The 24,565-nt window shown below is 44.5% G+C and overlaps 1 protein-coding gene across 3 annotated transcripts in view; it reads right to left on the reverse strand.

Annotated features, from left to right (window-relative positions):
• Nucleotides 1–22,639, reverse strand: part of sema6cb (semaphorin 6Cb) — a 183,779-nt gene extending 161,140 nt beyond the window's left edge. For all 3 annotated transcript variants that reach the window (XM_030071594.1, XM_030071593.1, XM_030071591.1), the window contains exons 1-2: nt 22,441–22,639; nt 5,399–5,504 (exon numbers count right to left, since the gene is read on the reverse strand). The gene's annotated coding sequence lies outside the window, so the exon portion shown is untranslated. The remainder of the gene's footprint in view (nt 1–5,398; nt 5,505–22,440) is intronic.
• Nucleotides 22,640–24,565: the final 1,926 nt, after the last annotated feature.

Genomic DNA, 24,565 nt, shown 5'->3' on the forward strand with positions numbered 1-24,565 from the left:
AAACTAGTAATACATGACATGAGGCCTGCGTTAGGGGGGGAAAAACTGTGATGAATAATCCCTTAGATCTGAATTAAGTATTACTCTTTCACTGCTCAGTGCTGTTCAGCAGAGTACATAACACTTGGCAGCGCAGCCAAACACAAACCATTATACGTTCACAAAGTTGTAGCAATCTCCTCGGCTGGCAGGGACTAGCTCTAATCTAGCTAACCGCTATCTGACAATCTAATTACGGAGCATCCAAAGACGTTTTTGTGGAATAGCAGATATCTCTGACAAAAAAAAAAAAAGGTCACATTGAAATGAAACTTCAGTGCAGAACCTCCAAAAAAAAGAGCAGTCCAATGCTGCGGCGGACATCTCGGGCCTCAAGACGTCCAGTGAATTCACTTTAATAATGTGGTTCAATTGACAAGATCCAATAAGATTAGTCCCTAACAACAGATAAAGGAGAGAAGGGAGTTAAAAATCCCCAGAATAGCTTTCTTTAAAACTGAAAGAAGTGTTAGTGGAGGGATTAAGCAGGGAAAGGTTGGGTTTATGTCCTCTCACTGTACTGTCTGGCTTAGCAGCAGCTCTTCAAGTTCGGCAAAAACATAATATGGCTGCCATCCTGTCAGGTTTCACTGAGAATGGTTTCTTTTTTTTTGTATCGTAACAGGGAAGAAAAACTAATTCACAGCTATAAGCTCTGGACACATCACCACCAACCAAGCCACAGAATTTCCCCCCATGCCCTGTATTTCCAGCCGACAAAGCTTTCCCCTTGAGACCGCAAATTTCTCAGTGTCACCTTGGGAATGGCACAGGAAAGAGGCTGAGGTGAAACCCTCACAGTTTTTGCTCGTGGTGGACCTCATTTTCTCCCCACCTCCTCAAGTCCCCGTATCCCTTTAACTTTGAAGTCCAGCCAGCAAAGGGCTTTGAAAAAGCCTGCAATCTCCCCACCATGACCAGGCACAGGATTAGCCAAGCCCTGCAGGATTGAGTGGAAAGAGGACGGAAGAGGGCTGGAGGAGGAGTGGGGCTCTTTCCACTGGGGTAGTGTATGCGCAAGCAGTTCTCCCTGCGGCCAGAGCTGGGGGGGATTAACAAGCTACTAAGGAAGCAGACAACAGACCTCCAGCCCCTTTTCTCCAGTTCCACAGAAACCAATTTGCAGCACAGAACTAAGGGAAAGCTGCTAATTCTGCCCATAACCTCCTCCTGCCTCGGCTCAATGTCTTTGTTGTGCCGCTCACAGGATCTGCTTTTGTGAAAAGGCAGACATATTCAGGATGCCCAAGTTGGTTCACAGCCAGCCGAGGAAACATGAATCTACAAAGGTTTTAAGTATTGATATAGGAACTTCCTTTGAGTCAAACATGAAAATTTCAGTCTTTACCGAGCAGGGAAATAAGCAGGTAATGTGACTGTGAAGCGTGATGAGATCAGTCAGCAGGAAGTCACCCTGCGACGTCTGCTTTCCCTTGTGGACAAAAACAAAAACAAGGGAGGATATTCAGCTTCCCTTCAGTCTCACTTCATCTATTTGCATGCATTTTGTTTGTAAATATTTCATAAACGTTCAGCACTGAATACTTTTCTGTTTTCTGCCATAGGTTCGCTGGATTATTACCAACGTTTTTTTTAAAAAAAGCAGAACAAAATGTGCTTATCAAGTTTACAGTATTGGAGTTTCTAAACCATCACTGCAGTGACTAATATAAAGACAATAAAACACCTGCTGCTGCGCCTACTGCTGCCACAGAGTTCAATCTAATGCTTTTTAAAACCTGTTCAAGACTCACTTTAACAAAAATTTAAGGCTGATTTTTGTATTTTTTATTATTATTATTATTATTTAAAATAAAGTGAAATGCTATATATTTTTCCCTGTGTAGATGTAGGTTTCTGGCAGGAATATGGCCATATGGTTATAAAGTAGTCGATTATCTGAACTGTTTCCTTCAGGTCAGACAGGATAAATCTAGCCGAACCTTTTCTCGCCACAGAACTTGGGACAGGTAAGTACGAGGATTTTCCTGGATTTCTGACTTCAGGTCAGTCTGACATGGAAGTATAAAGTGAGTTGGTTTCATCTACAGTGGACATTTTCCCAGCAGATCAATGTAAAGGCAGTCCTCCGTCCAGGACACTGAGTTCTGCAAAATCAGAAATGCTGCTGATGGAGAAAAATTTGACTAATTTTGACTACAAGAAATAGAAGGATAAATGTAATCAGACAAAGTGCTTACGATGAAGTTAAAACCTCATGAATTCAAAATGAACATCATGTGGTAGTCTCTCCTGGCATGCCTCGCTGAGGTGCACTTCACTCACAAAATCCAGAGTTTTTTCCTCCACGGGGAAATCGGAGGCGGCCGAGTCCGTCCAATTCCGTGCTCTCGGACGGCTCAATATACAAGTGAATGTTAATTTCTTTTTGCACCTAGCAGCTTCATGCATTTTAATGAATTTGTCAGCTTAATTACATGACATGAGCAAGTTCCCAAACTAAGATCCAGTCTATTTCCCAAGTAACAACCGAGGCTGTTCTCAGCTTTGTAAATGTGGCCACAGAATCACAGACGTTTTTGAAGACAATAGATGGAGACACACAATGACACAACCTGTTGTGGGTTAACACTCAAAGCATTAGCTCCAACTCCTAATTCACACTTCATGTTGCAGTGTAAGGCAGTGAGCCGCACGGGCAGAGGACAGCTGCTGGGCGGGGACACGACTGTGCTTTATTAGACTATTATTAATGCTATTAACATTATTATTTTGATTCATAGGCCTTCTGCAATATAACAAATGCATCATCACAAGTTCAAGTGTGTAAATGAGAAAGAAAAACAGCTTAGACTTAAATTAGCATAAGTACACTGGTTTCCCTGGATGCAACTGACTTTTTATAGTTATACTATAGAAACATTACAGGTAGCAGCGCTGTGTGTGTGTGTACGAGGAAAAACCCTGAAAAGCTACGACGTCTCGGAGGTTTGCTTACCGGTGAAGAGGTTGGAACAATAGGCCTTGATTCAGGAAAAGGCCGAGCTATAGGCTCCTGCTTCCACATCAGTGCTTTTCAAGTAATGGGGTCTTTTGTCTTATCTGTGACTGAAGGGAGCTTGAGGACTTCACCCTCCATCCCTTTGTTGTTACAGAGTCTCTTGTGGAAATGGAAGATTGGCCCATAGGCGTGGGTGTGTGGGGAAGAGCAAGGCGGCCGTGCAGGCACATCAGACTTCAGTGGTCTTAATAAAGCTTCCCTCTATCCACCCCTGAGATCTTCTCACCCCAATTATACGCCTGACACCTCTGCCCTCCTCCTCCTCATTTCTCACCCCCTCCGCCTGGTTCCCATCTCTGATCATGCCTCTCCCTTGCTATGTTGGGAGCCCTGGAGGCCTACACAATATCAGGCTGCTGGTGGCATTTGCTTTGCAGTCTGCCGTCTGCCTTGCATCACGAAGAGGAACATCGCCTCTAAGAGTATTGACGAAAGATCACTACTGTTTAGGCCAAACGACTATAAACTTCACTCCAACTTAGAAAACCGGTCACAGATCAGCACTCCCAGTCTCATCTAATTCACCTGCAGAGAACATTTGACGGCCCAAATCAGGTAAATGATTTGACTTCTTAATTTTATAGCATGTAACAGGCATATTATACTATAACATGCCATAATATTGTTTTTCCCCCCACATCAAACCTGTTTATCTAACCCACCAGGTCATCCAGGCATTTTTAAATTATTTTAAAAAACATATGTAAGCATGTTTCGAGGAATTATTTAAACACTGCCATGGTTTCTAGTTGGGTTTGTTTGGTCAGGTGAAAGCAATGACATTTTCACTTGGACAGCTGCACCGAAACCATCCTAAACCGCAGATTTCACGTCTTCTTTCCACTGTGGCGCGGTTTGCCAAGAGTGAAAACACAACTCGAACCAGCGGCAGGACATGACCCCAGAACACAAGGGTTTATGGGTACAAGGAGATGAATGTCGACATTCAGCGGTTTATTACTGCTCGGAAAGCCGAGCATACCAAGGGTCACGCCGCGGTCTCAACTGATGTTCCTTTTTCAGCTATTTCTTCATATTCGTAACTGGCATGAACAGCAGAGAAGGTCAATTATGGCAAAGAGTGCAGACGCGACTGGAACTGGATTTTACCTCATGATTTTAACCTCAGGAGATGACGGCTTTACAAAAGCTCTGTCTAACACACAAGCTAATTATAAGCCCATGTCACTATTATTTACAGGCCGTGGTTCACTGGTCAACTTGCAAACGAAATCCCCACTGCGGTACAGACCAAGAGAAATGATGCGACTGTTAAACTTCACATGGCAGCATCTGGAGACACACCGACCAGTCTGACAACAAAGCAGCTCAGGGGAGGCGCATGACAAAACACAAAATTGCCATAGCCTATTGTCATTTGTTTTTTGAGACATTTTCACTGGTTTCACCCTCGGACACGTCCAAGGTCACAGCAGGCCCGCATCTGGCCGAGCCATCTGTTTCTAGCCATCCCATGAGGCGGCCTGTCATCGTCGCTCCTTGGCCCTGTCCTCTACTGTCCACACTCGGGCTCACTGGGGAACTCCAGGCCAGACACCGCCGCTCTTCATTCAGACTACATGTCTCGCAAGAATTTATGCAGTTGTTTTCTCATCGACGACCAGACTGACAGCCGAGTTGACCTGGCTCGATTGGAAACCTCAGCTACGTTTTAACACTGCACTGATGTGTGTCCACCGGGCCTATATGCAACGTGCTGAAAAACTGAAAGACACGATAAACTAGGAAATGTCAAACTGGATTTGAGCCACAAAATGCAAAAATGACCATTACATTACATTTTCATGCCAATGCAAGAAGACATTTCCATCTGCGTTTGTTCAATCAAATAAAACCTCGTTTCAGCTGCATTTCTGATGGTAATCATCGGCACAAAATTGCATATTGACTTGTGAGTGCATTACTAACCCAATTGCCAAAGCATGGCCGTGCATCATGGTAATACTATTTCAACTGACCTCAAACTCATGTTGTCCTTGGAAAGAGAAAATTTCTCAACGTATGCTACACAAAAGTTTCCCAAATAAGTTAAAGGCTGACTAATGACATCTGATTAAAAATTTAATTAATTGGAACTGATGATATCGAATTTATAAAGCTGCTTCAGTGAAAACTTTTTTTCCTCCATGAAGGGCCAATTAATTAAGCAGCCTCTATAGATGTTTCATGAAAGTAGAACTTGCTCTGTCACATTACATCTACTTCAATCTAAATGCCGCATTTGGAAGATCAGTGAGCAGACAACCTATACTTCTCCCAATCAAGAGCCCTTTAACTATTAATTACATGTATTTTAAAAAAAAGGCGCATTCTTACCTTCACATCCCACCAGTCTGATTGCCTGATTGCTGTGATCCTCCAGGCTGGTAAGTAAAGCAGGCTGGTTAAGGCAGCAGGTATGAGAACATAAATGCCAGTGTATCTGTAGAGGGAAAAGAGAGATTACATCTGTGAAAACAATATCTGAGACAAAGAAGGGAGAGTTTACTCACAACAATTTAATCTAAGCTTTTAAGAGCTTTCACAGTGAGTCATGCAAGTGAAACCCATCAGCCAACCTCTGGTAACAATTTAAAAATTAGGCAGCAGTCTGGCCGGGATAACGGCGTCCCTCTATCAGTCCTGGAAATACTCCGCTCTTTTGTCAAATCTGCTAAATATTTTAGGTGAAGACTTAACGTTATAAAGAAGACACAGTTGATGACCTTTGCGTGATGACAGGATGCTTTCATCATGATAAATGAACAAAATCTTTTGACAAATGCCAGAGCGAGCGGAAAGTAGACAAATCACATGGCATCTCGGCTCGGCGTTGACCGCCCCGCAGCTGATATCAAATAACAGAGCAAAGTGAACTTTTGAACGGCGAGGTGACAACCTGGCTGGGCTTGATAAGCAATTTTCACCCTTTTTGGAGAAGCTGACACCTAGAAATATAGTGTAGGAAATTATCTGCTCTGTGCTGCCACTGTCGATAGTTTCCGACTTAACTTCTTGCAGGGGAAAAAAAAAAAACAATCTGAGGCCAAATTTGAAGGGTAATTTCAGGGGTTATTGTGCCAAGTTCAAATTGTGAACGACACAATGAGGAGAATTCGACTTCTACTACTTGGGTCTGTTATCAGGAACTGCTGGGAGCCCTGATATTTGATATCAGGAGAGTCGGCACTGGCTGACGATGAGTCCACAAAGTCTCTCTTAAAACAATGGCCATCAATCATAATTAACATTTTGGAAACTCATTAACCTGGCCATTGTTCTGGAGAAGCTGTGAATTAACAACCTTCCATGCAGCCATTATTTATAACTGAACACAGGACAGTTAACTATAATCATCTATGAAGGTTTTTGGAGACACTGTGGAAACTAATGACCTAGTCTGATCCTAACCTCCACAAAAACTAATTCTGACAAATGGCGATGATGGGGGTTTTGACCTCCAGCCCGGCACATCGCAAGTAGCTGAGCCTGTGAAGACTTGCAGAGGCAGCATCCTCTGGATTAGCGCGCACACCAGCTGCCAGCCACATGCTGATGACGGTTCAGTTCAGGGTAAAGCGAAGCCCGTTCTCCATCTCATTTTTTTTTCCTCCTCTGTATGCTCAAGTTCTCTTTGTTTTGACAAAAAGGGCCACAAGCGCAGGAAAGGAAAGCACAACCGCTGTTTTGTGTATCAATAGCAGCCTCTTCGGGATAGCGTGACACGAATGGGCACGGGGCCAGAATGCTGTTATTTTCTTATTTCAGGGGTATGAAATGAAATGTTGATCGATGAGTGCTTGCGCTTACCATCTGTAGGAACTCTAATAGATCGGCTCTGAACTTAAAGCACCGTCTGGGAAAAACAACAACTAAATGTCGAAAGCAGATAAGGCCCTGTGTGCAGTGGAAGCCAAATTCCACTGCAGGCTCAACAAAAAATTCATGATTATCTCCAAGGCACTAAAAGTTCCCAGACTACAAATTACCCCTAAATGCATGCAGATTAATTTAACAGAGCGTGTTTGTGTTTTACAGCAGAAGTAGGAAGGGTTTCAGTACCGTACATCAACTGGCCATCTGTTAGAAACATGCCAACATGTCCTCCATCATTTTTGATCAATGCAATTTAGCAATTGGTAGGCAAAGAATGGGAGACGGTTGAACTCTTGGTGAGTTCAGATTGTCCGGCAATTAGTCTCGCTGTGCAAAATAAGACGGGGGGGGAAAAAAGAAAAAGCATCTCCTCCACAAACTGTGCTATCTAGGCTGCCATCAGATGGGACAAACAACTTGAGGAGCATTTTGAAACACACACAAAGGGTCAAAAAGGACTGAGGCAGTTTGGATTCAACAGTGCCAGCTCAGTCTGTTCTGACCGAGTGTGGAGAATGAAAAAGTAGGAATGGTTCCCTGACCAGAGAAGCCCGGTCCAGCCTGGGCTCCGGCTCAACTCCTGACGAAATCTATAAACACCATCCTTCAATGTGAACAATTTCAAAACCACAACTTGGAACCACAACTGAGTGCATAATCAAATCAATGCCTGGCCCGTGGGCCATTGGACCGGATGTTTGTCTTGCTTGTTCGCTTGCTTGGCCTAGCCTATCCGAGGCTCTCGACCCACTTAATCTGCAGTATCGATTATGGATGCATTGACTCCTAAAGCCTCACACCTGTGGGTTGCATCTTCCATTGATTCAGTAAATGGATACTAGACGGCGGAATAGAGGAGGATGGCACGCTCTCTCCGGTTATTAACAAGAGCCAAGACCAAACAACACGTGCAGTGAAGGAGCAGGATGAGAATGACCGGACCCGTGTCGAGCAGCATTTGCTAATAATAGTTCATTTCAACCTGCTTGAAGTACCAGATGGACAGGGTTCGCATGGAGAATAGAGGGATATCTTCAAAAACCTCACCCCCCTACTGTACCACCCCGTTAATACTGTCCTGGCAGCAGTCTGATTAATCGAGGGAGCCCACAGCACGAAGACTTAGCCGCTCATTATCCCAGATCAAACCGCAGGGTGCAGGATCTGGACTGTGGCTCAGCATCAGGGAGCTTCTTGGGATCATCCACAGCTCGGGATCATGCCACTACAGCGGGCGGTGGCTTTACCAAAAACACAAAAAACAAACCAAACCAAAAAAAAAAAAAAATCTTTCCACTAACCCCTCTCCTTTGATTCTTGACTTATTTTCTGAATACTTATCTCTCAAATGACTACTTGTGATTAGGGCTGCAACTTTGATTCTTTTCATTATCAATTAATTATTACCATTATTACATTTTCAATTAATCTATTATCATTTGTTCAAGTGTCAAAAATACGGGGAGTTATCTGAGCCCAAAATGAAGTCTTCAAATTGCTTTGTTAGTCTGACCCGCAGCCAAAAAACCCAAAGTACTGAGTTTATGAAGTATCATCTTAGTGAAGCTGAAATAAGTAAATATTTGGCATATTTACTTGAAGACAAAAAAAGTATTAATTTACAGAAGAAATTATAACAATTTGATTTGTAAAATAATTCAACTAACTGCCTAATCATTCTGCACAAATTGTGATATAGGAATATAGGAATTATTTATTTAATTCGAGATGCAACTGCAACAACATCAACAGGCCTGGGTGATTTTTCAAAAAATAAATAAATAAGTATAAGTATAGTCTGGAAAGAGTCTGACAGTCTGCAATCTGAACACCTTGCCAGGTAATAGTTATATTTATCGAGACATCGGTATTGATCAAAAACCTCTATCAACCCAAACAGGTACAGTACATTATAGTCATTTTGTGCTATGGGTCACTAAAAATGCTATTTAATGCAGCTTTAAGTTTTTTCTCTGATCTCGTTGTGAGTCAGTCTGGACAAAAGCCTTTCAAAAAACTGCAAATGTCCTCATTCAGGGGGGTTTTCAAAAGGACACAGTGATGACTCCAAAGTTTGTTGCTTCTTCAAGCAAAAACAAGACGGCTTAAAATATCACGGCCAGCCTCCCTGATAGGGAGCATTCAGGTTTGAGGGTGATGATGAGTTCCACGTTTCTGTCTTATTTGTGACCTTTCGATTTCACTTGAGGAGATGGGAGACATTTAAATGGCAATCTGCCTTTGCAGACAGTGGATAAGGACTAACTTTCTTATTCATAATTACAGTTGTCCTCTGGAAACACATCAAAACTGGCCATGTGTGAGCCCCAAACTGCTGCTCAAATATCATCATATATCAGCAGTTCTGGAAAAAGTCAAATCCTTGAGCGCTTTCAGGAGCACAGCATCTTTTCATAACTTAGTGGCTTGTTGGCTGAGGGTGAAAACTTTTTTTTCTCTCTCTCTCTTAAAGGTACAGATCATAGCTATGCACATTTTCTCAAAGACTTGGACAGAAATGTCAACAAAACTGCTGCAAAGGATCAAAACAATTTGGAAAAAAAAAAAAAAAATCACAGGGCATCACTGTGTTTGGATTTTGAACGACTATTCAATCCAGGACGGGGCCCAGGCCGGGAGCGCGGCCTCCTCTGTCTTCCACCAAATGCCAACAAGCCAATGATCATCTGGCAAACAGAGCACACTGCTGCCCTTTCTCCACTCAGCTGTCTATTAAAGGAAAACATGTGGTCCAGTGTCTTGTTTCAGGGAAAGTGAAAACACACACCGGCAGAGGTACACAGTCAAGCGGGGGAGTCAGGAACGTTGTAACCGAGTATTTCTCCCCCTTTTTTTGGGGCAGGTTCAAGAGACTTGACCTCCCCCCCTGCAGTCGCCAGGAGACGCCCGTCTTCCCTTGACCCCCACTAAAGAAAATCAATCAGTATTCAGGTCACGCCTCAGGGCCCCCTTTAACTCCGGTCCTCTGACCCCGGCAGGGATCTCCTCAGAGAGCGTGACAGGGATTCGTCTGCTCTGCGTCCAGCGTTAACAAAGTCCTCGTGTCACGGGGAGGAGCGAGCGAGCGCCGCTGACGACACAATCAATCGAGCTGAGGAGTTCAAGGTGGTCTGACCTGCATGTGACCCCGTCTCTGGAAACATGGATACAAGGCTCCAGCTGAGACTTTCCACACACACACACACACACACAAACACACTGCACCTCCTCCTCCTCCTCCTCCTGCCCTCGGCTCAAGAGACAGCTCCGAGAAACACGGGGATGCACTCGGATTTCGTGGGTGCCCCTGGAAAGCAAAACCAATCTCGAATGCATTTATTCGCTCATATTTCACTTCACCCGACTGCGTGACATCGGAACGCCTGAGAAGCCCTGTTTCTGTCATGGGAAGCTTGTGGGGTGGGGGTGGGGGTGGTGATGGTGGGTGGAGGGGGGCAGAATTAGCATAGCATAATTACACTGGGGAAAGATCCAGTTAGCGCTATAGAATATCGCAGACTCCAAGGAGCAAGACATAGCCCATAATTTGCCATTGTGCTCCCTATCCAATTGACAGCCGGTCTATGATATTGGAGATTAATGTCGGAATTCAGACTGTTAGTTTAACTGATGGTGCATTCAGTATGATAATAACCGGGGTCTTGCACACAGTGAATCTGATGAGCAGTCCCGCACTGGCACTACACCGCTTTCCCTCCCCTCCATAGGGTATTATCATGCTAATCTAAAAAGACGGAGAAGAGGAAAGGAAAAAAAAAAAAAATACATTTAACTGAATGAGGAGCCACAATAGGAAGTAGGGACCTCTGGAGCTGAATGGAGACAAAAGAGGGCATATCCACCCGACTCCGCCTGAGCAAAGCCGGGGCGACACATGGACACAGACGTTATGCTGTCTGGTTAATTAAAAGAACACGGCTAATTAAAAAGATCTTTCTGGTGAATGGGCCACCTCGCCGCAATAGCTGACCTCTGGCTCCGCCGCACGTGTCGGGCAGAGAGCGGCCGGTCTCTCTCTATTACGCTTTCAATTTTCCCCAACAGGGCAGCGGCGACTGACAAGTGGCGAGCCCCGAAATGGGAGCTCGCTGCAGGAAGTGTGAGGGATCACGGCAGGGGGGGGGGGGGGGGGGGGGGGGGGGGGGCACGGCTGCTCAAATGAGACGTGATTTCCATTAGACAGTCAATGAAACTTGCACAAGAGGCCTGATAAAACTTCCTGCCGCTCGTTTAGCAGAAAACAGGTCTCATGCATTTCTTTCCATCCAGTTACGCCATGTCTCTGTCACTGTTTTTTTTTGTTGTTGTTGTTGTTTTTTGAAGCCAGTTAGGATTTCAGAAGATAAATAACAAGATCATAATACAAAAATAAGCTTACTTGTAGGCTTATGGTGATGGCTGATGAATGGGTGTTTATTTATTAGCTATGTCACTCTTGATAACACTGATGCTAGTTCTGTTTAATTACTAGTCATCTAATAATATTTATAATATAACCACCATCAAATTACTTTACTGCTTAATTGCAACAAGTGTCTTTCCTGTCATGCCAATTAAACAAATACGAGCTGAACTGAGTGTGTGTGTGTGTGTGACTGAGTGAGTGAGTGACTGTGAGTTTGTGATGCTGCTTCCCAGCAGGATGTGATAGCTGCACCCCGGTGCTCTAAAACCCATTAATTCTAGTGGCTCGCTCCGCACGGCTGAATTTCGGTTGCGCCGAGCGAAGTGTGAGTACAGCGTTGGCGTTCAACCTGGCTGAACCCGCGCACCTCGCATTATGATTAAACCCTTGAGCGTCCAATAGAAACAACAAGGGGAGGGAGAAGCCAGCCGGGAAGAAAATGAAAGAAAACCGGGGGAAGGAATTCGGCCCAGGAGTATGAGAATTTCCAAAATTACAACCGAGCAGGTTTGGGCTTGGACGTCTGCGGTGGCATTCGTCCTAAACCGAGCGGGTGGACCAGGTGTGCTCAAAAATGAAGTGGAAATTAGCAATCTGCGACCGCTGGACGTTGTATTTGCAGTTTTTTTTTCGAGCCGTGTCCCACAACTGGCGAGATGATGAGAAACGAATGACTCCTCTCAGTGCTTCTTGAATACCACGATTGTGCTGTTTTTTTTTTTTTTTTTCCCAGCACAGTCATGACCTGGCCAAACATCTAACTGGCGACCTCCAAGCAAAGCGCGTCCTATCTGAAAGACACGTGAGGGGCGAGCGAGGGTGAGAGGGAAGGGCGGGAGAGTCAGGGTGATGCCCCCTCATTCCTTTCATCCAGCCGTCCATCTCATTAAAGTAATACCACGGGTTGGGTGATTGGCGCCTTGTTTACCCCGAGCTGTTTTTCATTCCGTCAGTCATCGGCAATTGCCCCTCGGGGAGAAACAGTGGAGGCGGGGAGATTATGTGGGAAAGCAATAAAGAGAGATCAAACACAGCTGACAAAGACGCACCGGACCAAGGAGGAGAGGTGTGTGACTGAGTGGGAGGTGTTGTGTTGAGTTGGTGCTTCTCTCAATGGAAATAAGTTCACTGTCTCTGAGTAAATTAATTAGTTCAACTTTAAAAAAACAGCCCTCCAACGTCCATCCACTCACGCACAGGCTGCACAACTCTCAAATAATACTCAAATAATATCTCTGGATACCTCGAGAGCAATGTTATGATGCTATTTTAGGTGTTGTTACGAGAGATTTTTGATTAACAGCCATTGGAAAATGTGGATATGATGACCGAGCAAGATGCAAATAACAGAACAGTTGAATAAACATCAGAAAAGTGCCTCTCTTTACTGTAACGGCGCCTTTAAAAAAACAGCAAAACCCTTGTTCCCCACAGGACTGTCACTTGATACAACTGTGAAATTAGCGACAGAGTAAAAGAGTCTTTTGTTTAAAAAACATGCATATCAGTATCATTATTGCTCATTATGGGTGGGATGACATCCGATATTGTATCGCCCTCTAATAAAAACATTGTTCCATCCCTAATCACAATAATACAATATCCAAAACCAATGTGATGTCTACTAACATATCACAGTTATATCAATAATACTGATAATGCCCACACTTTTTTTATTCACAATCACTAGGATTTATAGTTTCAAAAGAGCAAAATTTGGCTCTAATCCACTTTTTCTAGAACAAAAACAAACAAAAAAACGGCTTCCAGTGATTTCTACACAAAAAGGAACGCTATTAACTGTGCAAACTAAAAAAAAAAAAAAAAAAAAAAAAAAATGCACAATGAAGTGCAGTCAACACAAACCTATCTGTCTCTCTCTCCATCTGTCTCTCTCTCTTTCTCTCTCTCAAACACACACACACACACACACACAGCTACATGGGGTGAGTCAACACATGGTTTAACTGACACACACTCGTGGAATGGGAAGAGTTCAGGACACTGGAGGGGGAGGGACTGGGAGGTTTGAGGGGGGGGTGTTTTACTCACCCTGGACCGGTGCCCGGGTTGGATTCATATGACACTAACTGAGGCCCCCCGCCCCCCTGATAAACCCCCACACACTCCCCCCGCAGACCGGTTTAAAAATAGCCCTGATTCGATGGAAAAGAGCCCGGAGTTCTGAGAAACGGAGGAAAACGATCATGCTAAGAGTAGGCGAGCAGACTTATCTTACACCACATCCAAGCCAAAGACTCGATATTCACTGCACATATGGTGACCACTAAAACACACACAAATAACAACGTGAGAGAACTAAGTATAGCGCACACAAATACATAAACAGCGACCGCACACGCCCGAAATGCACACGCGCACGGGGTCACGCACATTTACATACATGCATACATAGAAATGGAGCGAGATCTGGAAAGGAGGAAAAAAAAAAAAAAAAGCGCCGCACATTCTAAATTTAACACATTCCAGATGTAAGGAAAAGGGGCATGCTGTGTTGTTTGTGGAAATATCAGCCACAATTCATATCTCCAGAGCGCAGGGTGCATGCATAAGAGAGGAGATAAAGAGCTGGAGGCAGAAAGAGACGAAGAAATTCAATGTGGTGGTGCTTTTTAAAGCCATCAATGAGCCTTTCACCTAAAATTAGGTCTTGCAGGATATAACTCCTGGACAAGAGGCTTCTGCGAGTACTGTACGGGACGTGATACTGGAGCGGGACCGGACCGACAGGCCAACTTTTCAAGTAACAAGGGCACGGCTATTTTTAGGAAAGTTGGGGAACTGGACGCGGTTAAGGTCCCGCTTGACGGTACGCGTGTCACATCAGACCGCTGACAAGGAGGCCTATTTCCTTCTCAAAGACGTGAGATAATTCTGTAAAGAAAACGCCACGTTTTATCCCGACTCTTAAATAAATTAAATGCATGTGAATACCTGTCACCTTTTGAGCGTGTGCAGAGCCGGAATGGGATGGGATGTGATGAGGCATTACTTTGTGAAAGCAGTGGCTTTGGACAAGGAGGGGGAAAGAGGAAGAAAAAAAAAAAATCCTTATCTTAGGTTTTTAATTTCCTGCTTCATTTCACGTTTCAGGACCATAAAAATTCTCATTTCGAAAAACTGCAATAAGCAACAATGAGACATGATCATAACTCAGAATTACTTCTATAGTAACTAAGCGCCAGACTTTTTCCCCGCTCATGCAGAGGGCCTAATTGCTTTACAGCCTAGATGTGACAAGCCGCACAATTGCTGTGTCATGGATTATCACAGGAGGAACCTTTAAAAACCATAAACACTCTGCCAAAACTCTTAACCCACTTCTTTCTGCACCACCCTGCACGCTGCAGATCTGTCCTGCAGGCTCAGGAATCGTGTCTGGTTTTCCAAGAACAACACTTTGCATGCTCCCACACTCTTGGGACGTGTTCAGTGCTTTTCTATTGGATTTCACTCCACCAGAATCCATAACATCACCAGCAACAGCTATTCAAGTCTGCCCTGAGCTTTCGCGAATCGTTCAGCGACTTGGATGCCGTTCATTCACACTCGCCTTCGCAGGATAACCTGTATGAAAACTACATTAAAAAAAAACAAAACTTATCTTAGACATGCATAAAGCGGGAGCTGGAGCATGCAGCTTAGCCTCAAATAAAATCCAAATTAAACAATCTGGCAGGAAGTGGGAAATTTGTCCAATCTCATTGACATTTAAACAACAGATTTAACTAATAGTCTAAAAACAGAAATGTGCCAAAATAGACATGACTGACGGCAATTTCCCGAGCATTATCAGCCAACTTAAATGGAACTGACCTGTTTTTCCCATCCTGTCTGCACTGGCTGTGTGTTTTCTCAATTTCATCGTTACAGCGTTTGTTTGTTTTACCACGATGCGCTGCAGAGCTTTGACACATATTTTAATGATAAGAGGGCGAACATGTCACTGCATAAATACCAAGTATCCCATTAGCCATGGACACCCAAAAAAAAAAAACAGGACATGCAGCTCATCCATGTGCCGTATTTTGGGGACAACCCCGCATGTTCCTTTTCAGTAAGAACTTGTGTTGTGTTGCACCATGTGTGCTTCTTTAAAAAAAAAAAAAAAAAAAAACAGAAAGCGGACAGAGGTGAAAACCTGAAATAGCAGCCCATTTTGCAACAGTGATATTGCACAGCAGTGACTGAACCTTTGACACGTTCATGAACGCTTTTCCATTTGCTGCTATAAACACTCGGTATCTGGTGGCTCTTTGCTGGGAAAACACTGCCTGGCTCACAGGAAGTGAGGTCTGCTGTGTTTCCGGTTTGTCTGGAACGAGCAGAAGAACGACTGATGTGAACCAACTTACTTACATGTTTCATTATCTTGATACAGACAGGCTAACCTGCCTCATTTCAACATATTTATACTCGCTCCGGTAGGGATGGCGAAAATGGAAAATTTTCTTGGTCGACCACCGGGCCTCATTAATCGGTTTATTTCGGTTAACCGAGAATATTATTTTACCGTCTGTAAACCATAAAAGAATAACCGCAACAAATAGAAGCTAGCAGCGCTAGCACCGGCGCCATTGTCTTGCCCCGGACGCATACCACTATGTCCGCGACAAACAGAAGCTTGGCTCGTTTCTCCCGTAGATATCTATAATATCTATAATATAATTATAATATACTATAATATAATTATTATCGATATCTATGGTTTCTCCGGTCTGTCTCTACCGAGCTGAGCTCTGTGCGTAATGACGTCATCGAAACCCGGCAGAGCGTCCCGTCGCCATGTTTACCGTATTAAACTGTATGTAAGCGCAAGAGCAACTTCTCCGCCTTCAGGAACAGTTGGAATTTTTCGATCGATAAAACCTTACAGTAGTTACGGTATTTACAATATGACATGCGCATTTGTGTCGGCGACTAGAGTGCCTGTAGAGAGAGAGTGGCGACAACTCCATTCATTCCAACGGTTTAGTTTTTTCACAGCAATGGCGGCATAAGGAGACCCTCTCTCTACAGGCACTCTAGTTCGGGCTTAAAGGGTTTTTAACCGACAAGATTATTCGGTTAAAGATCAAACGGTCAACAACCAGTCAAATGGCCACCAGTTAGCATCCCTACTACAGACACTCAACGTTAATGAACAGAAAACACGGGGAGAAGGACGTTACAGTCCAGCCCAAAAATTTAACTGCATGCACTTTCAGTGCCGCTGGGTGTTGCATATTGCTTATTGTTTACTGTCTGTTTGTGTTTATGCTCATCTTTTTGTACGTGATGTGCTGCTGTACTGTCCTTGTTTATGATACAGGGTGACCCAAAAAAAACGGGAATCTTTGAAGTGCGTATTGGCAGACATGAGCAAGTGGCAGCACAATTTTTAAAAAATGAATATTCCCTCATTGTTTCTTAAATGGCATGTTTTCAGGTTTCAATTACTATGAATAAGATATTTTTCTTCCATCACTCTTGGTTTTATTGGATTGTTAAAAAGTTCCCGTTTTTTGGAGTCAACATGTATTTATGTCAGAGAGTCTACCAGGACAAATTCCTATCAACTTGTTGACATGGCAATAAATCTATTGAATCTTGAATCTTGAAAAATACCAGATAAACAACAGGAGCTCAAAAAATGAAGGAAAGGAAAAACAATCTTGCATTAGTACGACTTTAATGCACATCTATGACTTTCTAAAAACTTTCTAAAGCCTAAACTTTCAGTATCATCTTCTCATTTCCCCGGCCCTGGGTGTGTATTTCGTTGATTCGGACCCAGCCTCGCCTCAAAGCTGCCAGAGAAGCCGGGCGGTAGACGGCGAAGCGAAAGGGGCGGATCACTCCACTTTCAGCATGACTGGTTAATCAATGAGCGGGGAGGCCTGCCCTTATTATGAAGTGATTAAGAGATCATTTGGAGAACAAACCAGTGGCGTTACCCCCCGCCCGGTCCTACCCATGCTAGGAGTTCAGCGATCGATATCCGGTATGTACGGCCAGCAGCAATTTACACAGACTCGCTTCCCTGCTTCAGGTGTTCCCTCCCATTAAAACTAAAGACTCGGGAGACCGGCGGTGGATTTAGTGGAGAAGTTTTGTTTCTGTACTCTCCAGCTGCTGGCGAGTGCAGGGTAGTGTGTGGTGATATCTGTATTATCTTAATCTTTTGGGAGTTAATATTATGCTACTGAGTGTTAAGCTTTATAAAAGAACATTTAGGATTCTGGGGATTGTGGGTGACGCAGCTGAACGGGAGTTTTCGCCGCTCTTAGTCAGCTGGTAATCCTTTCACATGATGGAAATCCATGCATACATGAGGACGCATTAGCTACTTCTTCACATGAAATATGCATGAGAAATGACAAGGATTGGTTTTTGGATGATTCTTTTTTTTTTTTTCTCCTCGCTCTCTTCAAGATAGCTCCTTGCTGTCGTACATACGGCTCCCCAGCTGCCCCGTGGGTAGCAAACACAACCTCCTCGTTACACAAATCAAAGTGTGTGTGTGTCGGTGATGCTGTGTTGTGAGTAGGTACCCTTTCCTTCATCTAAAGGGCAACCGATGCAGGAGTGGGAACGCCTTTTGAGAAAGACAAAAGGCGAGAATACACAAGCATTACTCCCAGCTCGGGCTGTAGCACCTTTTCAATTTTAACAAACAAAGCCGCACGCATAACAAACTCTGCATGACGCCCACAGAAATGAAATTTTTTTAAAAAAAAGCAATAAATATTTTCTTTAACGGACAAAGGATCTTTCATAGGACATGAGACCCTCCCTGACCTACATACATAAATCCAAGGTAATTTGCTGACACGGCCAGCTACAGGTTATATTTTCCCCTCTAATTGCTGGAGCCCATCCACTGTGCTTGGTGAAGCGGAACCAGACAGTCATCCAGTGTTCCTGCTGCGCTGCTTACAGCCGCGCCGGCTTTGGCAAGGCGAGCCCGCGTCCGTGTTTGACAAGGGGTTAACGTTTCTGAGAAACAGCTCGGCGAAACCACAGGAAGACAGCCAGTCTGGAAGGACGAACCGAGGCCTGTCACTTGTCCAGAGTGTGGTCCGCGACCGCCCGGCATCTTTTTCTTCTCCTCCTCCTCCTCCCCCCTCCCGCTAGCCTTTCACTGAACTCCAAGCTTTTTCCTCCCAAAATTTACACACTCATCAGCTTGGCTATAATTTCCCATACTGCACTAACCACACTGGGGGCACGAGAGGGAAGCCGCCGCACGCCTGTTTTTGGAATCAGGGGTAATTACAAGCCTGCCAAGGATTCAAATCTAATAGCTGATGATTGGACTATTGGGAGAGGAGCGTTGTCAGTGGTGAACACACGCATTTTATTCACCTTTATTCCCTTTCCAGCAGGCGCTGGTGACAATAAGAGGGAAACAGATAGCACTAAACTGCCGGTATACAGTATCATGACTACGCCACAGGCAATCTGTAAATGTGAACTTTAAAATTATACAGGCCAATATACTTGCAAGATACACTGAATCAGCAAGAAATGAGTAGGATGGGCTTTTTTTTTTTTTTCCAGGAGCAGAGAAGAAGTCAGTCCAGCTCACAGAGGGAGGAAAAGAAAGGAGGGGGGGGCTGAAAAACATGCAGCCTCTTCCCCCGCCAGGCAGGTCCAGGCGGGACAGTGATGAAGGACCCTCTTCAGCTGCACTGCAGAAGGCACAGGGCGCTAGGCAGGCCTGCCCGCCTCTCTTAACCTGTCCATTTGTAATGCTCGGTGCACCATGTTAATGCGATGCCTTAGCAGCTGCAGTCGTCCAGCAGGGCCAGACCTAAAGGCCAAGGCCCGGTGGTCTCAGCAGATAGCCTTGGATGGGCCTGTCCCGTGTCAGCCCTGGGTTATGGATGATGGGAAGCCTCTGGGGCTGACAGGTAATAATTCACTCCCCAGGGGTCCAACACCTTTCACTGGACACAAGGCAGCCGGCGGAGAAAGAGAGGGGGAGCAGCCTTGGAGCTCGTATCCCCCACAGCCGGGCCCCAGCCTCTTCCCCTCCTCTGCCTCCTACCATTTCTCCCCCTCAAGAAGCAGGGCTCTTATTGGCTGCAGAGTTGCCACGGGTAACCAGCCATTATCAATATGAAATATGAGGTGTCACAGACCGGTGCCTCTCTCAGGTGCGGGGCCAAACAAAGTCCCAATATGTCGCGGACAAGGAGCGGAGATTAACTGTTGCTTCCTGAAGCACGCCGCCGCGCCTGCCCATTCTTTAGACATCAGCAGTCGCACGATGCCGCAGGTGCTTCAAGTCGGAGACACTTCAGACAAATCGCTCTTGTCGAGATGCCACAACAAAGCCCCTAAAAAAATGATCCAATGCTCTCAAGTTCCACTGAGCTTGAAATGGAGGGGAGGGAAGAGCATGAATGCAGCAATTCAGCCACTGAAAGTGCCAGAACTACTTGAGCTGGAGGTTTAATAAAACAAGTTTTCATGTGTAGCAGCAAAATTTATTTTTCTCTCAGGCCAGCACAAAATGTACCCTGACTGGTGGTGCGTGCATGTGAGGGCGTGTGTGTATATATTTGAGTATTACATGTTGATATGTTTCAGAGATTGGGGACTTTATCTCGATGATGAAAAAGGAAATAAAGGCTGCTGAACGTCCCCTAAGGGCCACAGTCCTCAGCCCCTGGTTAGGATCCTATTTCAACCATCATTACCCTGCGTACCATTAGGAAGATGCCATCGTCTGCACATGCGGGGGCCCCCCCGTTCATCGCGGGCCTCTTGTCATTTTCAAAAAGGAGCAAGTGCCGAAATGGAAATCGGAAATAAAATTACACACTGGGCTAAATGCACCATTAACCATGCTAACTGAGCAGCGGACCTTTCAGGGCTGGAAATGAGAGCTGGACGAACAGCAAGCAATTTTCAGCGGTGACGAGAAAATGAACGTGTTGCTAGTACTTTGCCCCTCTCATACATACATACTTCCAGTCATTTACAATTATAATTCACCAGTCAGCAGAATGAGACTTTCCTAATGGTGCTGGGTGATAACAGTGAGAAGAAAACACAAAAAAGTAGATGCTTTTTGTGTGTATTTTTGAATCCAGCAGGTTGCATATCTCTCTCTCTCTCTCTACATATACACACACACATTATGCATAACACAGGTGGGAGTAGATGACCAGAAATGCTGATATATCAGACAGATAGAGGCTCCGCAGCAGCATCCAGCCTCTATTGCAGGGTAGCAGCACCTCCCCTTGTCAGCCTACCAGCAACATGTCAAATGAAATTGCCTGAAACCACACCGAAATGTCCTCTCAGCGGCACAGAGTGCTAAGTCACAGTACAACTGCGGTATGAAACCACAAGCCATCAGTGGCCTCCTCTTCCTATGATATCATCGCAGCAGCCTCGAGGACCAGGCACAAGGAAAAAAACCGAGGAAATCACAAGATCTAACCACACAGCCTGCACTCCACGCATCTGATTGGACGGAGCGGGCACCGGAGGATGTTTTCCCAAGTGAATACCCAAAAACAAGTGGTGCATTCTGAATGAGCACAAGTTGGCTCTGCTGTTCGATCAAGGCGATGTAAATGTGCTTTAACCCTTGAGTGCAGCAGCATGAATATTTAAGATGCCTGGGAAACTTTTGAAATTAGAGCTCCAGGCCCACAGCTATATGGGAGAATAATAGGCTACTATTGAGGTAGGAGCACTGGGACAATTATGTATTATAAGTCATCTTGCAACAGGCCTTTATGTAAAACATCAAAAGTAGAGGAGTAGTTAATAATGCATCTGTGTGTGGGGGGAGAAATTCACTCATTGTTGAAATGTCCTCAGCCTAAACCAAAAACTTGACACCCACAGAGGCTCCTACACAAGGAAATGAGATAAAACCGAGTCCTATTTCTGCAAAAGTGCAGGCTGCTTGCACCTAGTACGGCATAAATAACCACCAGCACCACTGGGAATCATGTCTCCGCTCCACTCCAAGAAGAAAACGAAGCAAGAAAACTGTTTTGTCATCTGTGTTGCAGCCAATAACGCTGGGCTTTAAACACAGAGGCTGGCGCTTCAACTATCCGTGCAAAAGCAGAAACCTGTTAGAACAATGAGCTTATCTTATAACACACACACACACATACACATGCACACACACACACACACAGGGAAGAAAGACAAGAGTCTGATTTGGAGGTAATTTCGACCGAGAAAATGAAAAGAATATATGCACCGCTTTAATTAAACATTTCACAGTCGTGCAATCACTTCGTACCATTTTCTCCCCCGAGCAACAAGCAAGCTTCCAAATGATCAACAGCATTAATATTCCCTGCAAGTAAGAGAGCAAATTTCCCCGTGTGGTGGTGTTGTTTTCAATGCACACATAGATCCTCCATACGAGCCACATCAATTTAACCTTTTTTTTTTTTTTTTTTTTTTTTTTGAGAGAGAGAATCCAAATTCAGTTGACGTCTTGAGCCGATACGCCACCAACAACCCAGATAATAACCAGTTCTTATTTTGTGGTAACTTGGTGAGGAGTGGGGCTGCAATAGTCCACAGAGGAGATTTAAACGAAAAAAGAAAAAGAAAAAAAAAAAACAGCATTTTCGTGTTTAATTTAAATTGTAGCAGCACAACAAATAGGACTCGGCCAATTTGTAGCAAACCCGGCGACACACCATCACGCATACGAAGTATCTTTATCAGGAAATTGTATTTAAAAGAAAGAAAAAAAAAATCAGTGTAACATTAGCTCGTACAGCCTTGGCGGGGTAAAGATGGACTCAAACACTCCAACATGCAGGCGAAGAAAAGAGATGCGGGAGACATACGCAGCCCGAATGGAAGTTGGAGACCGTGAAAGCAACAAAGGACGTGTCTCGAAATGTTGCATTTGCGTGATTTTGCGTGGATTCACAGGCGTGGAGGCAACGCCACGCCGCCTGTCAACTCAATAAGCCTCTCCGCCGGGGCAAACTTGAGGCAATCAGACTCTAATGAGCGAAGTGAGCGCAGCTGCAGCAGCATCGCCAAAGTCCCCAACTACTGGCAGCCACTTTCTTACCTTATTCCCTGTCGCTTTCTCCTCGCTTGAAGCCGGTAAATATCACCGTCGGCGGGGTGTCGCACGGCGGACACGGCGGCAGAGAAGCGGTAAAAGTCGCGCCGAAGAGGACAAGATTAGTTTTTGTTGTTATTTTCTCGCAAAATGGTTAGTATTCCCAGAGCGCCAAAGCAGCGAAAGAGCGCCCCTCACTACTGTGACAGACTGAAACTGGACTGAAATCACAACACTCCGCCAGCAGGGCAAGCCCCGCCCCCCGCCGCGCAGTTTGACACACCTTCCGCCCAATCACGGAGCGAGCTAGAGTTTCACCTCTCCGCTGATTGGCCGATTGGTTCGATTGTGGCGTTGCGCTCCGCCCACCGCGTCTCACTTTTCCTCCAGATGTTGAATGCCTGAACATCAGGGGTCCTGCAAGCCCGGCCGGCCAATCAGCGGCCGGGCTGGGGGATTTAAACACACACATCATTTGACTTTTTGGGAGGAGCTAACAGAAAAGATGTAAATAGATGTATGCCATTTTTTTTTTTTTTTTTTTTTTTTTTCTTAGTTGTGATTAAGTGCATTACAGTGAACACACAGCATAGCAACTGGTGTTAAAAATAATTGAATACACCAGGTAGGCATATTATAGTAAATAAATAAATATAATGTAATAAATATAATAGGATTAGTATGAGATATGCATTAATGTGGCTTATTGTATTCTATACTGAGCTGGAATAACTATTATACTAAAAGTGTAATGTAATAATTTGCAGGACATCATAGTTTGCTGCATTATTCTACAGTTTGTTATGGCATAACTCAATATTCTTTTATATTTACCGACCTATGAGCTGTGTAATGTTCACGGCCACATCTGAACCTACTCTACTGTCATACTGTTTACTGTCACACACTAAAACCTCCATCCAGGCATTTTCCTTACCCACTTATCCCTAATCAGGGTCGCATGACAACAGCCGCAGTGGTAAAAAAAAAAAAAAAGGTATGTTTGCATGTTCCACATTTAGCATCGTCAGTTTTACGTTTGATGTCACTGAGTGTTTGCCGCTGCATTGATTCATGGTGTTTTCGGTGTGTTTTATTTGTTTATCTGTATGTTTTTTCCCTGTAAGATGAAAAAAAAAAAAAAAAACATCTCTTTCAAATGCACCATATTCCTATGGCTGGTTTAAGAGAGAAAGAGGTGCTGAAAATGTGATACAGTGTCACGTGGCTACAGGGGAAAGCAGAGACGATTAGTATAGGTAACATAATAATGCGTGCACTGTAATAATGTAGAACAAAAGCTTCATCTATTTTGACAGGTAGGGTATTAAGTATGTGAAAGAAAGAAAAAAAACTGTAACACGGGGTAATGAGTTGGTTGTGATGATGAGTAGTGCATTCCTAGAAATACTAATAAGACAGCTGTGGAGGAAAGGCAGGGTTACAGCGCTGGATTAGACTCCACAACAGTCCTTGATGATAATCTAATAGATGACTGTGGACTTAGTGACTCACACATCTTTCCTTCATCTACTGCATTTCCTTTTCAGTCAGTCTTTTGGGCCAAAGTGCTCCTGTCTTTTTCTTTTTCAAAGGGAAAAAGACTCAAGCAACTCCTCCAGCTATTGTCTGGATGTGAAATATACTCTGTTAGCCACTTGGTAGCAAGATAAAAAAAAAAAAAAAAAAGACGGGCTGCTCATTTCAGGGCATGCTTGGTCATGACATTCCTCTTTGGCCCGGGAAGGCCTCAAGCCGCAGCAAAATGGCTGAGCGTTTTTGGTCAGCTTTGAGCCGATGCTGATAGATTTACTCCAGTCATTTCTCTTGGCAGAGCGCGCCCGGCTGTTGTGGTGAGGCTCTTTTGAGGGGAACGGAGAGGACACAAACTCTCGAGTCCAACGGTTCGCGTGGACATGCTAAATCTCTGGCTGCCATCCGTCGACCGTCGGACTCTGCCAGTAAGGGTTTCCTGAAGTTGGCAGAGATCTGATGTATTGAGAAGCTGCGCTCTGTTTTGCATTTCTGTCATTTCCTTTTTGGCTTTTCTTGAAAGTCACAGCTCCACTTATATAACCAAACACACCTTCAGAGCCCGGGGGTCCTGCGCTGTCTGCTAATTGCAAATGGC

Source organism: Myripristis murdjan, chromosome 16 (assembly GCF_902150065.1).
Source record: "Myripristis murdjan chromosome 16, fMyrMur1.1, whole genome shotgun sequence".
NCBI classification, from domain to species: Eukaryota; Metazoa; Chordata; class Actinopteri; order Holocentriformes; family Holocentridae; genus Myripristis; species Myripristis murdjan.